Source organism: Tamandua tetradactyla, chromosome 5, assembly GCF_023851605.1.
Source record: "Tamandua tetradactyla isolate mTamTet1 chromosome 5, mTamTet1.pri, whole genome shotgun sequence".
Taxonomy (NCBI): Eukaryota; Metazoa; Chordata; class Mammalia; order Pilosa; family Myrmecophagidae; genus Tamandua; species Tamandua tetradactyla.
Genome location: NC_135331.1, coordinates 105,715,936 through 105,729,173, shown reverse-complemented (window position 1 = coordinate 105,729,173; position 13,238 = coordinate 105,715,936). Strand labels below are relative to the sequence as shown.

Sequence of the window (13,238 nt, the reverse complement as noted above, 5' to 3'; positions counted from 1 at the left end):
AAGGTGTTAATAGTGGGGCAGGAAAAGATGAGAACTCTGTGTTTTCTGCATGATTTTTCTATAAACCTACATTTCTTTAATAAAAAAAGTGAAAAATATGTAATCCTCCCTCAAAAAAACAAAACAAAACAAACGACACCTACCTAATGCAAACAAACTTCTACAACTTGGAAGAGATTTTTGTATGATTAAATAAAATGAAATAACCTTTCAAACTTTTCATTTCATAATTAGCACATTCTCTCAAGTTTTCAATTTTGTGTGTGTTTTAAAGTAAGCATAATATATTGACACAGTGGAATCTGTGCAATATTTGTAAAGAAATAAATATTTATTGGGGGAAACAGGATAGGAATCCAATTTTGTTCAAATTTATCCAGTCTTAAAAAAGAACTTCAAAAAGTATTAAGGCAACAACGTTTCCACTTGACTTGCTAAATTTTCCCTGGCTGGAGGCAGGAGCTGGTTATGCAGAGTGCATTGGTCCTGCCCAAACCGCTATACCCCATTGTCCCTGAAACATTTACCACTTTTTTGCCTTCCCGCATTATCATCACAAAATTCTCCTCTAGGGTTATAAGATTGTAAGACTTTAATCTATCAGCAGCCATGAAAGGGTTTATGAAATTAGTTACTTGGCACTTAGCAGAAGCCAGGGACCTAAAAATAAAGATGTCAGGGGATACAACAATTATGACACAGAGAAGGGAGTTAGAAACAGCTGTAATCCACTGATGTCCCCGAAAGACAAACTCAGGAAGCTAACTAAGAAGCATCCAAGTGCTGGGGAGGTGGATGCCAATGAAAAGATGAGCAGTTAACAACAGAAATATTCACCCAGTAGGAGTAAAACTCATTTAGTGTTAAGCCTGATAAAGCAAGAAAACCTTTATTAGTAATTTAGAAGGCCTGTCACAGGTTTATGTGAGTGCTTGTCATGTACGTCTTCACTTGTTTTTACTGCTGTTTAAAGGATTATCCACAACAAACCTATGGGAGAAAGGATCATTATCAGATTCATTTTTACATCAATGTCAGAAACCTGTGCCATCCCCCGGACTAATATCCCATGATAAGAAACTAACAACTCAAGACCAACTCTCTTTCCAGTACCCCCAGCAGGTGTTGCTCACTGCCAGCAGAAATGACCTGATGAAAACCAGGAAGTGGAATCTGTCCCTACCTCACTTGTTCCAGGCTCTCTCCACTCCCCTTCAGCTTCAAGCTTTCCCTTCCCCCACTGTAGCACCATCTCCTCTTCCCTGCCTACCAAATTCTTGCCAAAAAGAAAAAAAAAAGGTAAATTCTGTTGACACCGTGAGATCTTCACACTATACTTCGTGGGCAGAAACTAACAAAGAATTGTGACTTTTTTTTTTAAAGAAAAAGAAAAGTTTAGAGAAAAAATATCTAGAAAGATTTACACAAGGGTTTGAAAGTGGTAGTTATATGTAATGATATCCGCAGTAAATTTTACTTTACTTTTTACTGGAGGGAGCGTTTGCATTTTCAAATTGTTTAAATAACAACTTTTACAACATTTCTTTAAAATGATCTGCTACAACTTATTTATAATATTAATGGAAAGTTGACACTTATGCATTCATTCATACACTAAATGTTTGTTCACAGATTACGTAACTGAGTGCATGAGTTATTTCCCATGGAGTGCCGTGCAAGAGCTAAGGTGGAAGTTTTTGCGGCAAGGAACTGTAGCCGCAGCCCTGAAATCTCACCACACAGGCACAGCTCACACCTGTGCCCCTGACCCTGAGCCGAGGGCTGCCCTGGATGTGTGTCAATCACGGGTCAGGCCCCCCAGTGATAACTTGGGGATTTTCTTTTCAGCAATTGCATCTCTTCTTGCTCACCCAGTGTTCTGTGAACTCAATTAGCATGGACCATGCTCTTCCTAAAGGATTGTCTTCCTGTGTTGCCTGCTACTGGTGCTTAATGCTCATTAAGTGAAAATAACTGCAATACTAATATATCAAAGATGCAATCTATATTCCAGTGAAGTCTGGAATATTTTGGTGTATATAGGATATAGTATTTTTCTTTTATACTTTAAAAAATATCTATGAGCATCTCAAAAAGCAGGGTAGCAACCAAGAATAAAGTAAATAGTTTGGGGCTCAAATACCCCAATCCACATCTCCAGAGGGGTCACCTTTACTTTTTAGCTGGTGCTAATGAGATCCTCACCTTCTCTCTGGGGGAGAATATTCACAGCCACAAAGAACACTAGTGACGAGCTGAAGATGCCTGTCAAACAGAAAAGCACCTACACTGCCCAGATTTCTTCTACTGTGTTTCAAATAAGACTCTAGAGAAGAAAATAAAACAGTAGTATTTCCTTCAATCCACTTCGCTGGAAATATAGCAAGAAATATGGAAAGTGAGGGAGGGATGGAAGAAGGAAGGAAAAAAGAAAGGAAGACAAGAACATTTTCCTCTACAGCACCAAGCCAGCAAGACAGCAATCAATTCAGCTCAATTTTGTCGAAGATGTGTGAAAAGGGGGCAGAGTTGTCTGTTGAGAATAATGTCTGTGTCAATTTATTACAGACCAGTACTGCTTGAAGCATATTTACATGTGTGAGGTAAAATGGGAGAGTTATAAGCTTTAGAGATCTGTTTTTATCTTTTCTTAGGTTGTCAGCATTAATTTAAAAATCAAAAAGTCAGGTATCACAAAACCTCTACCTATTTCATCCAAACCCTCCTCTGAACTTATGGGTAATAAGTTTCAAATGAATTTATGCCCACTTCCTCTTCAATCCACTTCTTCCAGGTAAAAAGGGGTAAGGTATAAAGTTCATATAACAATTACTATTTTAATTATCAGCTCTCAATACTTTTCATTCACAAAACAGGAGGCACTTCCAACTCAAATACCCGGCCACAGTGCCCGGCTCTTACATCAGGTTCATTCTTCTCTTCTCTCCCAGAGGACCTTCCTGACACCCTAGAATCCCTGGGAGGGAAGCCATCAAACAGCCCAAAGGCCTGCACATGAGACATGAGTGCCTAGCCTGGACGCTGGCTGGAGAACTCAGGGGACACTAGGAGCCCCAGGGCTGAAACCGGAACCCCAGGAGCCCCAGAGGCTTCATCACTCAGCACTAAAGGACCTGCAAATCCTTGTCAAGAGGACAGCATCTCTGACTACATCCTCACTGTGGACATTGTCCTCCTCCTCCCGTTCTCGAATTCTAGTGCAGGGGTGCATGGGTGGTCCAGGGGTACAATGCTCATCTTTCATGCAGGGGACCTGGGATCGATTCCCAGTCCACGCACCCCCAAAAAAGAAAATATTTTTTAAAAATTCTAAAGCAAAAATAAATGGGGCAAAAAAAAATTACTTTGGAAGAGGGGGCCAGAAATCCCCCAGCTCACTCCCAAAATTCAAATACTGCAGCTCTGAGCTCACACCTCTGCACAGAGCGTGTTAACTGTGACTCATAGCTACAAAGTTGCCCTCGGTGGTAACATTCAACATGAAGCGCATGCAGGATTTTCCGCAGTTGAATTTTATACTTCAATACCCAACAAGGTGAAAAGAGAACAGAGGAAGAGGAGGAGGAGGAGGAGGGGGAGAAGGAAAAGGAAGATAAGAGGAAGAAAGAACAAAATCTGGGCCAAAAAAAATTGTGTAAAGACACATTTCCTTTGGCAAGAAATTCAGCGTACTTTATTAGGAAGATCAGAAACTGCAATTTTATAGCCTCTCATTATCCCACGGCTGGGGGCCTCCCTTGTTTTACTTCCATCTGAAATCCTATTTTTGAGATGTCTTTTATAAGCAATTGTTGACAGAGTTGGTCCTAAACTCAACAGGGGAAAAAATCCAATTAACTCATCAATTATATTCAGCAAAAAGACTCAAATGAAATAGCTCTAAACTTGTTTCCTAGTGCTTCATACACCACAAAGGGAGAGTAAAAGAGCCTGCCCTAAAAATGAATTAAGAACTGTTGCCTCTTTGCTTCATGAAACATGCTTCAGCCATACTCATAATTCTCTTTAATTGACTACCCAATTCAAAGTCCCGTTTTCCAAATGGTAAATCTTAGAACCTGTTGTTTCTTATCCCCCCCCCACCCCACCCCCTGTTAAAACTCACCAATTCAAGAGCCTGTCAGAAAAAGAAGTTTCTCCTCTCCCAGTCTTCTAGCTGGGATTATTACTCAGGTTTTGCCACGTCTTCCTACTGGTTTTTTCCAAAGCAACACTTAGTTACTCTACACTTGAGCTGGTTTTAGACTTCACCAAGTGAAAGGTGTTCATTTTCTAGACTTTCCTGTTATCTCCGCCCCTTTGCTGAAAGGGCCAATCACATCTTTGGGAAAAAATAATCTCATCTTCCTGAATTAGGAGGAGAGATGCAATTTTTGGAAGCTTAGTTTGTCAATGATTAAAACTCCAGCAGCAGCGACTTGGCGCTTGTATTGATCAGAAACTAGAATAATGCTATTTGCTGGCTGTACTTTAAGGCACCAAGTATTTGCTGTGAGTGTTGAATTTTTTCACCAGATTTAATGATCTCAGATTAATCTTTCATTAATCAGGAAGTAAACCCAAATGGCCTTATTAATTATTTGACTCAGGTTATTTTTATCAAAGCATACTCTCTTCTTTGAGTGAAATAAGCCAGACATGGAAGGACAAATATTGTGTGATCTCACTAATATGAAATAATTAGAGAAAACAAAGAACTCTTCATAGAGTCAGAAACTGGAATTCAGATTGCCAGGTGGCAGAGTGGGGGTAGGGAAAGGGGAGTTAAGGATGAATTGGTGCTGAGTTTCTGTTTGGGGAGATGGAAATATTTTGGTAATGGATGGTGGTGGTGGTAGCACAACATTGCGAATATAATTAACAGCACTGAATTCTGCATTTGAATGTGGTTAAAAGGGAACATTTTAGGTTGCATGTTACTAGAATAAAAATTAAAAAGAAAAACCATAGAACTTTACAACACAAACAGTGAGCAAACCCTAATGTAAACTATGGACTAGAGTTAATAGTACAATTATAATAATATTGCTTCATCAATTGTAACAAAGATACCACACTAATGCAAGGTGTTAATAGTAGGAAAATTGTATGCGTGAGGTGAGAGGTATATGGGAATTCTGTATTTTCTGCATGACTTTTCTATAAATCTGCACCTTCTCTAATAAAAAAAAGAAGCATTACTCTCTTCAATCACCTAATATAGCTGCTTTAGGAAGACCACAGAAAAAGGAAAGCACATGAATAATTTTTGAAGCATAGACATTAACATCTGTCCTTGTATGGCTTACAAACACTAAAGATTAATCAAGATTGGAAATGACGTTTTTGTTCTTTGGCATTGAACAGGCCCAAGATTTCATGTCTAGCATTTAGCAAGTACATGACTGGCACTGTGCTTGGTGTTCTGTATGCACTGTTCCATTTCAGCTCCTCAACAATAATGCTATGAAGTAGTTCGTCGTTATTATCACTAATTCATCAGTAAGCATATTGAGATTTAGAGAGGTTAAGTAGCTCACTCAAGGGCACACTGCTTAGCTTAATACAATCTCAGTAAATGCTTTTTTACTAAATCAAGGAACAAGAGCTTAGAGACCATATTACATTGTTTCAATGTTTTCACGGGGAAAAGGGGGTAAAGTATATTTATTTTAGAAGAAAAAAATATCTGATCATCATTAAACACATTCATTTTGGGAGAGCTTCCTAAATGATAACAAGATTATTTCAGACCAGCCCCCAGAAAGAAATATTCCCATATTTTCCACATAATCTCAGTGTTAAATATACCATTCCATCAACACTGCAATTGTGCCTTTCATATCATATGATTCTATTTTTGAAATGATTTTCACCATAACTCATGCCTCAACTCATTTCCCATTCACCAATTAGCCCTCCATTTGGAGATAAAAATACTTTGTTTAGAAAAGCCTAGCTTCTCAGAACAGATTTGTCTTTCTTCTGGTTGTGATTTTTTTTAAACAATCTGAAAACCACTATAACTCACCATAAAAAGATGTTAGTGTGAGAAGAATAATGAAAAGATGCTTAAACAGTGGGGAGAAGGGAAGGAAACAGTACAAAAAACATCTACTTCCTTAACTTCTATGCAGATTCCCTATCAACATCAAAATATGACTTGTGTATAGACTCATGCTTGATTCAAAAGTAAATCTCCCTGGATTTAGCAGAACCAAGTTCCAGGATTAGTTCTACTACTTACAAAGAGGATGATTTTACCCTAAGTCCATTGATCTTTTCAATTCCAATGAACTTTATTTTAGCATGCAGCCTTGAATTGCTCCACACATGAAATCATAAATTTCAATTATTGCACCCATTGACCTGTCCTTATATAACACTCAAGAACTCCCTGGCTTGAATATGCTTGTTTTGCTCTTATCTATCAGCTCCCTTTGACTTCTTTCATATCTGTCTTGGAACCCAAGGTCTATAGCTTTAGCTAGTCATTCAATGAGTTTCACAAATTTTGAACATCCTTGATTTTCTGCTGGACCTACCCTACAAAACTCCAGCCTGAGTGAATTAAGCCATTCAACCTCTCTCCTCCAACATTCTAGAGCTGTGGAAAGAAATGGCATCCTCTGTGAAATAGAGCTTCTAAATAAGGGTTTCTGTTATAAGTTTGGCAAACACCACTGTTCTGAGACCCAAAAGTTAAGAGGTAGCATCGGTGAGAGAAAGAAAAAGAAAGTTCATAGGTGTTACTAATTGTCAATTCATAGTACTCTGGTCCTCTCTCAACAACCCATTGAAAATGGGTTGTTGAATAGGACATTATCCCAGGTGCTATGAATTCCTACCTTCAGGGTACTTAAAATATATATGAAAAGGTAACTAAAGACCACAGAAAGTCAGGGTTATGGGCTAAGTGTTCAAGCAGGGGCCCAAACAATGGAATTCCAAGGAGGAACACACTAATGGTTTGGAAGATCTTGACATATATGCAATTTAATGGTGGCCATATGACAATAAGATAACATTATATACTTAAGAGAAAAGAAAATGTATGTCTACTGTGGGCTATCAATGTACAGGGTGTTAGGAATGTAACAGTGTGCACCTACTATGTACCCAGCAGTATACTCAGTTCTAGGAATGGAGAATGAGCTAAAACATAAAAGGAGCAATGGACAAGTTAATAAATAAGAATAATAAATGGACAAGCTAATATATAGAAAGTTAGATGGTGAGAAGAGAAGTGGAGAAAAATAGAGCAGGGGAAAAAGGATAGGATATTCTGAGATTGGGGGGGATGGTATAGTATTATTTTATATGGGGAGGCCAGGGAAGAGCTCACCATAAAGGTAACATTGGAGCAGAGCATGACGGAAGTGAGAGAGAGAGCCCTGAAGATATCCGAGACAGAAAAAGAGTAAGACCCTAGAAAAGAGAGGGAAGCATTAAAAATAATTTTATTTTTAAGTAATTTGATTATGGATCAGGAACATTCAAAATAATTATTGTACATCCCTTAATAATTTAAATAAATTCAAGTTTCTTCTCAGTGAAGATGGAACCAGTCCTCCAAATCACAGACCCAGGCTTATCTTTAAAAAAATTATTTGAGCTATATTTTTGGTTGTGCGCTTTTGAGAAGACAGATTGTTTCAGTTTAGTTGATGCATAGTGTTTTTCGCCTCCTGTATAGAAGGAACATTCATTGAGATGGGTTTCCTTTTCTCAATAATTTCTTTCTTCCTCTAAAAGAAGGAGAAATTCTGCATCTTTCCTGACACCCAAGTATATATGCTAAATCCCAGGGAAGCAATGTTAATGTACAACCATCTTTTTGAGTGTCATTGATGATAAGCCAAAACGACAAAGGAGATTAAAGAAAAATGAATAGACAAGGAAACCTTCATTTATCAAAATCTGAAGCCCAAGTATTAAGACAGAGCATATAAGTGAAAAGTTGTATTGAAGAATAAGAAAAATAGCACCATGAATAACAATCTGAAGAATTTAGATGTAATAAAGAGAAAAAAGTATACCCAAACTCTGATTCATTTTTTTTCTCATATCAAAATGAGGAAACCCTGTCCAGCAACACTGTATAGAGCCTCTGCCATGTCTGCCATGAGTCGCTACCTCTTAATTCTATCGCTAACCAAGAACTCATCTTCTTCTTCCTCTTTTTAAATTGTTCATTCATTCAACAAATATCTATCAAGTGCTTCTCATGCTTCCATACTGTGCTTGGCACTGCAGATGCCACTGGTGAACAAGAGACCTGAATTTTTCTGTCAGTCAGAAAAAAATACACATTAAGAAGGTAATTGACAGTATTACGAAGGAGAAATTAATGATTATATGGAAATACATAGCAGGGAAACACAGCCCAATGGAACTATCATTCAGAAGTACCATTCTCATGGTGGCAGCATTAAGATCTCTTTGGCTGAGACCCTGCGTGGTGTCAATGTCACAAGTTCCTGTCTTGGGTTGGATAGGAGGGTTCCACCAGAGGTGAGGTGCGGCTAATGATGGTGGGACTCTTAGCCTGGTTTCTGATCCTCCTACTGATCTTTACTGCCCATATCAAGCATGTCCCTTCACTTCCCTCAGCCCATTAGCCCATATCTAAAATAGGAATTTGTTGCCAGTACATTTGGAAATATATTTATTTCCTGTTAGTGTTTATTAGGAGGCATTGCCTCCTAATTTTGTGTGATAATCTTGCATTCCATTAGAGTGTAAAAGCTGTGTCTGTCTTTTTACCGTTTCAGTCCTAGCACCTGATAGATTGCCTGGCACATACTAGACAGACTGATTTTCTCTTCTCCTAAGTAAATAATATTCTAGTCACATGGACACTACTAAAAGCATAGAAGATGTCAACACTTTCAAATCATTAGTGTTTGGGCCTCTGTTTGGACACTTAACCATGACTTTCTGTGGCTATTAGTTAGCTTTGAATACAGACTTTAAGTGTCCTGAATGTAGGAAGCACAGCACCTACTCTTTCAGTAATTTGTTAAAAGAGAGCTAGATTACTGTGAATTGATAATCTGTAATATCCATTCCACTTAAAAAGTACTTGAGCAGCCAATAAATTTCCCTTAGTAGCTAAGGATAGAGAGATGAAAAAAAAAAAAAGGAAAAGAAAAAGAAACCCCTGACTCCACAGAGATGATATCCAAATAGAAAGGAGGGGAAAGACAATAAGTAAAAAAAATAATAAATTAAATGGTATTGTACTGGTTTAAAAAGATCTATATACCCTAGAAAAATTATGTTTTAATCCTAATCAATCTTGTGAGAGCAATGGTTTCTTCTAATCCCTATTCAGTACTATAGGTTGGAAATTTGATTAGGTTATCTCCATGGAGATGTGGCTCAATCATTTGTGGGTATTAAACTTGATTAGATGGAAACATATTTCCATCCATTCTACGTTGATCTTGATTAGTTTACTGGAATCCTATAAAAGAGGAGACATTTTGGAGAGAGTTCTTTTTGAGAATGAGGAGAGAGAGTCACAGAACGATGACAGAATGAGGAGAGAACCACCAGCCAGCGAGCTTTGGAAATGAAGAAGGAGAAAGCTCCTGCAGGAGCTTCATGAAACAAGAAGCCAGGAGAGAAAGCTAGCAGACTATCACCATGTTCACCACGTGCCTTCCCAGTTGTGAGAGGAATGCCCAACTCCTCAGCCTTTCTTGAGTAAAGGTGACCTCTTGATGGTGCCTTGGTTTGGACATTTCTACAGACTTTCTTTAATTTGGAGATTTTCATGGCCTTAGACCTGTAAACTTGTAACTTATTAAATTCTCCTTTTTAAAAGCCATTCCATTTCTGATGTATTTCATTCTGGCAGCTAGCAGACTAGAACTTTTTCATTCATAAAGTAATGAAAAATGTTACTATATTCAAATAATAAAATTTTACGCTACCAGCTTAATAAAAGCAGTAATAAATAAAAGAGCATCAGAAAGAAAGTGAGAAACATGTGTACCTATTCATTCATTTAGTTATTCTGTAAACATTTGTTAAACGCCTAATGTATTCAAGTGACCATATATGGAGTGTACATGAAGTACAAATAAATACTTCATTGAAAAGTCTCAATTCATCAAGGATAAGACCATAAAACTTTTCTTTTTTTTTCAAACAATAGTGGCAACCATCCTCTGTCAAATATTTCTTCCTGTCCATTAACAATATCCTGGTCAGATTTCATAACTTTCTGGTCACTTTTGTTTACTAAAGGGCAATTGATGTCCTTAGCCTATTTCTGGCCAGGGTAGAGTAATAGTGACCAGTTATCCTCCCACCTAAAGCAACAAAATACATGAAATGTCAGACCTGAAAACACTGGATATCAGCCAAAGGACAGTGATCCCTAAGATATGGGAAATCAATGAGACAATTGATATAATTGCTCAATTTACTGCCTTAAGAGAGTTTCCAGAACTCAGACCTACGTCTGAAATCAGATTTTCTAAGAGTAACAAATACAAAATATCAGAAAATTTTTTTAAATGACTCAAATCAAACTTCTAAAAATGAAAATTACGACATCTGAAATGAAGCACGCACCAGATGGGAATAACACCAGATTAGATATTGCAGAAGAAAAGACTGATGAATTGAAGGAAAAGCTATAGGAATTATCAAAAATGTAACAAAGATCTAAAAATGATCATGGTGATGAATACACTACTAAATGATGATATTTTGAGCCATTGATTGTACACCATGTATAGACTCTATGTGTGTGAATATTTGTCAGCAAAAATATTTAAAAAGAGAAAAAAAGAAGTAAAAAGTAACATAGAGACAAAGAATAGTTTTTTAAAAATGAAGAGCATATCCATGAGCTGTGAACAACTACCAGTAGGCTAATATATGTATAACTGGAGACTCCAATTGCACAGAAAGAAACATTTAATGAAATAATTGCTGATTTTTCCCAAATTTGATTAAAAGTATAAACCTACAAATATAAGAATTGTAGCACACCCAAAGGACAAGACACATGGAGAAAACTACATCAGGGCATACCATAATCACATTACTTAAAGCCAGTGATTTAAAGAAATCTCTCTTAAAAACAGCCAGGTAAAAAGTAATGTTAACATGTACAGAGAAACAGAGCTAAGAATGACAGCGAATTTTCATTGGAAACAATGCGAGCCAAAAGGTAGTGGAACAATGTGTCTAACATACTGAAAGGAAAAATAAAACTCTTTACTTAGAATTCTATAGCCATAGAAACTATCTTTCAAAAACACAGGCATAATAAAGGCTTTTAAAAAACATGCAAAAGCTGAAATTATTCATTATCAACAGACTTGTGGTATAAGAAATATTAAAAGTTCCTCAGTCAGAAGTAAAATGCCCCCAGATGGAAATATGATCTACACAAAGGAATAAAGGGCAACAGAATTGTAACTACAAGCGTAAATATATGGTTTTTTTCCCTTATTACTTAAATCTCTTTGAAAAGCAATTGACCGTCCAAACAAAAAACACATAGGAAAAACAATATAGTATGGGAAGTATAACATATAGATGAAAAGTGATGAAAACATGTAAACTGGGAGGGAAGAAATGGAAGTATAGCCTTGAAATGTTCTCATTCCATACATGAAGTGAAACAATATCACTTAAAGTAGACTGTGATAAGCTAAGATTGTATATAACAGTAACTAAAGCAACACTAAAATTAAGAAAAATAAAGAGTTGCAGCTAAAAACAAAAGCAAGCAAAAGAAATAAAATAGAATCATAAAACTAAGAGGGAAAAGGGGGACAAGGAATATATGGGACAAGTAAAAAACAAATAGCAAGATGAGAGAATTAACTTAATTACATTAATATTCACCTTAAATGTAAATAGTCTAAATGCCTCCAATTAAAAGCCAGATGTTTTTCAATTAAATAAAGAAGCAAGACCTAACTACTGCTGCCTACAAGAAATACACTTAAACTATAAAACCCAAATAGGACCAAAATATAAAGGATAAATAAAAGATATACCACTCTACCACTAATTAAAAAGAAATCTGGAGGACTATCTTAATATTAGAAAAATTGAGTTTCAGAGTGAAAAATAATTAACAAGAACAAAGAAAACAATTTCATAATGATGAGGTCAATTCATCAAAAGGACATAAAATACAATTTATAAAAGAAAAAAGTTCTTAAACCAATAGCCTAAGCTGCTCACAACTTAATAAATTAGGGAGAGGAGAGAGGAAGAAAAATAAAAGCCATAGTAAACAGATGAAAGGAAATATAAAGATAAGAATGAGAAGCAATGAAATAAAAGACATAAAAATACTAAAAAAGCAATGAACTCATTAATGACCCTTAAAATATTTCCTGAAAGAATGAATGGAACCATGCATACAATGGTATTTGCCTCAGTGTATGATTTTGAAATATATATATATATATATATATATATATATATATAATTCTGTGGATTTATGTTGGGTAGCTGATGGCTGGTTAGCTGATGGCTGGGGGTAAGCGGCCGTACTGAGTCAGTCATACAGACACAAAGCACGCGACTCAGGAGACAACCCTCAGGGGAAAATGGAAGGCATCTGCTTTATTCAGGAAGTGCATAGGCTTATATAGGCTAGGAAGCATGCAGGGATACATGTCGGGCTGGGATTGGTGGTCGTTGTTGCTAGGCTGGAGGGCAGATTTCCGGGATTGGTCACCAATGTTGCTAGGGCAGAAGGCAGATTTCTGGGATTGGTCACTGTTGTTGCTAGGGCAGAGGGCAGATTTCTGAGATTGGTCACCACTGTTGCTAGGGCGGAGGGCAGATTTTGGGTCAGCCATTTTGTGTTGCTTTGCATCAGCCACGGCAGCCATGTTAGCAATATTTTATGGCTTCTCCAACAATAGCGCTATTTTATGGCTTCTCCAACAATTCCTCCTTTTTTGTTTTTTAGCTTTACGGGTAACTGTGCCTGTCTTAGGTTGCCCCCTCTGGAGGTCTTACCCGTCTTTGGCTACCAGCTAAGCCACCGGAAGTGGGGGGCAGCAGCGCCTGTCTTAGGTTGCCTCCCCAGGAGGTCTTACCCATCACTGGCTGCCTGCTGATCATCACCCAGGAGGATTGAGATGCGCAACTTAGGCTGGCTAGTATGGAGACCGTGGAGATGCAGGCGATGCAACTTTGTGACAAAGCCAAAGCCCAGACAACGGGAGTGCATGTGGGAGGGGGTAGGC

The 13,238-nt window shown here is 37.4% G+C and overlaps 1 protein-coding gene across 1 annotated transcript in view; it reads right to left on the bottom strand.

Moving 5' to 3' along the window:
* The window catches only part of OPN5 (opsin 5), a 63,816-nt gene that overhangs the window by 49,519 nt on the left and 1,059 nt on the right, over positions 1 to 13,238 (bottom strand). The window lies entirely within an intron of this gene.